We start from the raw sequence: 3280 nt of genomic DNA, 5'->3' as shown, positions 1-3280 counted from the left end.
GGAGGGGAAAGGTCATAGTCAGCTTGATCCTCATGAGCAGGGCAGAGCTCTCTTCCTCCCCCTTCCCCAGCACACCAATGTTCTAGGCATAAGCAATTACTCAAGATTCTCTGAACAGACCATGTGTCTGCCTGCCTGGCTGCCTGCCCTCTCTCCATCCCTCCTCCCTCCCTCCCTTCTTTTTGATATAATTAACATACAATAAAATAAAAAACATCCTAAGGGATCAGTTCAATGAGTTTTGACAGCATCTGCAGGGTGAGATACCGAACATTTTCAGTGCTCTAGAAAGTTTTCCCAAATCCTTTTCCAGTCTATCCACCATCCCCCTACCTAGAGGCAACCATTTTCTGAACTTCACTGCCGCAAATTAGTTTTGTCTATTCTGGAACTTCATAAGTGGAATCATATAGACAATATTATTTTGTGCATTCCATTGTGTGCATATGCCACAATTGGTTTTATTAGTTTCAGAGGTAGAATTTAGAGACTCATCAGTTGCTCATTACATCTCGTGCCCTCCCTGATGCCCATCACCCAGCTACCCCATCCCCCCCCACCTCCCCTCCAGCGACCTGCAGTTCGTTTCCCAGAGTTCAGTGTCTCTTATGATTTGCCTCCCTCTGCTTTCATCTTATTTTATTTTTCCTTCCCTTCCCCTGTGTTCATTTGTTTTGTTTTCTTAAATTCCACATATGAGTGAAATCATATAGTATTTCTTTTTTTCTGACTTATTCTCTTAGCACAATACCCTCTATTTCCACCCATGTCATTGCAAATGGCAAGATTTCATTCTTTTTTTTCTTTAAAGATTTTATTTATTTATTCATGAGACACAGAGAGAAAGAGAGAGAGAGAGAGGCAGAGACACAGGCAGAGGAAGCAGGCCCCATGCAGGGAGCCCCACACCCACATGGGAACCGATCCTGGGTCTCCAGGATCAGGCCCTGGGCTGAAGGCGGCGCTAAACCGCTGAGCCACCCGGGCTGCCTGATTTCATTCTTTTTGATGGCTGAGTAATATTCCTCTATGTATGTATGTATGTGTGTGTACACATTTTCTTTATCAAAAAAATATGGAATGCTTCACAAATTTGCACATCATCCTTGTACTGGGGCCATGCTAATCTTCTCTATATCATTCCAATCTTTGTATATCTGCTGCTGAAGTGAGCACTATGCCACTATTTTAAAATCTACTTTTCTGTTGATGGACCTTTGAACTGTTTTCAGTTTGAGATTATTATGAAGAAGGCTCTTAAGAATATTTTCACGCAAAAAAAAAAGAATATTTTTATGCTAGTCTTTTGGTGAACAATCATTTATTTCTCTTGGGCAAATGCCTAGAATTGGAACTGCAGGGCCATGGAGTAGGTATATGGTCATCTTTACTAGAGCCTGCCAGAAGATTCTCCAAACTGCATGCGTCTTTTGACTCTTCTATCTATATCCCCGCTGACATTTGGTATTGTTTTTTTTTTTTTTATTTTACTGTTCTGGGTCGGTGTGTCATAGTGTCTTATTGTGGTTTTAACTTTCATTTTTCTAACAATTAATGATGTGAGTATATTTTCATGTACTTACTGGCCCCTTGCATATTGTCTTTTGTGAAGTGGCTGTCCAAGTATTTTGTGCATTAAAAAAATTGATTGTTTATCTTCTTATTAATTTATTAATACTATGTTCTGGATGTAAGTATTTATCAGATATATGTTCTGCAAATAGTTTTTCCCTATCTGTGCTTTGTCTGCTCATTTTCTTAACGGTAACATTGATGACCAAAAACTTTTAATTTTGATGAAGTCCAATTTATCAGTTATTTTTGTCATGATTTGTCCTTTTTGTGTCTTGTTTCAACAATCTGTATCTAAGTGAAAGTTGCAAAGAATTTCTCGTATATTTTCTTCTAGAAGATTTATAATTTTTTTTCATACAGGTTTTTGATTCATCTCAAATTACTTTATTTGTGCTGTGAGACAGGAGTTGACATCACTATTTTTCCCCAATGAAAATATTCAGTATTTCTAGCACTATTTGTTGAAAGATTTTCCTGTCACCATTGAATTATTTTGGCACCCTTGTCTAAAAATAAGTTGACTGGAAAAGTAGGGGTCTATTTCTTGTCTTCCACTGACCTATGCTTTTACCCCTACACAATACCACATTGACTTGATTATTGTGTTTATAGAAAGTCTTGGAATCATGTAATGTAAGTTCTTTAACACTTTTCTACATCAAGATAATTTTGGCACTTCTAGGTGCTCTGAATTTCCATAAAAGCTTTAGAATTAGATTTTCTATTTCTTCCCCCAAAAACTTGCTGTTAATTTTGGTAGGCATTCCTTTGGAACTATTAGATTAATTTAAAGCAGATAAACATTTTAAGACATTGATCCTTCTAATCCATGAATATGGTGTATTTCTCCACTTGTTTATATCTTCTTTAATTCCTCTCAAAAATGCTTACAGTTTCCAGTGCAAAATTCTTTTTAAAAATATTTTATTTAAATTCAATTTGTCAACATATAGTATAACATCCAGTGCTCATGTCATCATGTGCCCTCTTTAGTGGCAGGGTAAAATTTGTGCACATCTTTCATAATTTAATGAAATTTATTGAATATATAGGAGTGAATTTACACTCTTAGATATTTGACTTTTTAATGCTACTGTAAAGAGTATTGTTTTATTGTTCAATAAAATAATTTATTACTTCACCTGCGTACTTTGGCATGTGCAGTTCCAGACATAGGGCATGGCTTTATGTACCTGTCACCCCTCATTCTGAGCATCACTCTCTGTAGGAAGCCCTTCTCTCTTTTCCTGGCCTGATTTAGTAATCTCATTTCTGTATTATGATAAAAGTCTGTGTGGGTTCTATAATGAAACCCACAGTGCAAAGATCCTGTCATATTCAACTATGTGTTTATTGCCTGTCTCCTAACTAGACTTGGAGAGCAGCAACTGTGTCTCTAGTCTCTGTTAACAATATTGAGTGAAACAGTCAGCATATAGACTCACAAGTCAAACAAGGACATCGTAAAGTCGTAAAGAATTTCAGCTGTCATCAAGTGCAATTCTCTGCATGAATCTCCATTTTATCATTGCATGTCCAGAATGCAGCCAACCTGTCTAGTTTGGGCTACGGCCAGATATAATGCCCTTTATGCGGTTCTTTGTGTCCATTAAAAGTAGACCTGTGGAAGAGGCTTCCATTGGAATTGAAGGACATTCTGGATTTTCTGCTTGAATACTAAAGATCTCGTGCCACGTCTACTTGA

General features: G+C 37.2%; 1 non-coding gene across 1 annotated transcript; it reads right to left on the bottom strand.

Annotated features, from left to right (window-relative positions):
• Positions 1–1069: 1069 nt before the first annotated feature.
• Positions 1070–1176, bottom strand: LOC129499278 (U6 spliceosomal RNA). The gene has a single exon (XR_008662329.1). It is a non-coding gene; the product is annotated as a U6 spliceosomal RNA (small nuclear RNA).
• Between the last annotated feature and the right edge of the window lie 2104 nt (positions 1177–3280).

Source organism: Nyctereutes procyonoides, unplaced genomic scaffold (assembly GCF_905146905.1).
Source record: "Nyctereutes procyonoides isolate TBG_1078 unplaced genomic scaffold, NYPRO_anot_genome, whole genome shotgun sequence".
Taxonomy (NCBI): domain Eukaryota; kingdom Metazoa; phylum Chordata; class Mammalia; order Carnivora; family Canidae; genus Nyctereutes; species Nyctereutes procyonoides.
The sequence above is the reverse complement of the archived record's forward strand: the minus strand, read 5'-3'. Positions and strand labels throughout refer to the sequence as shown.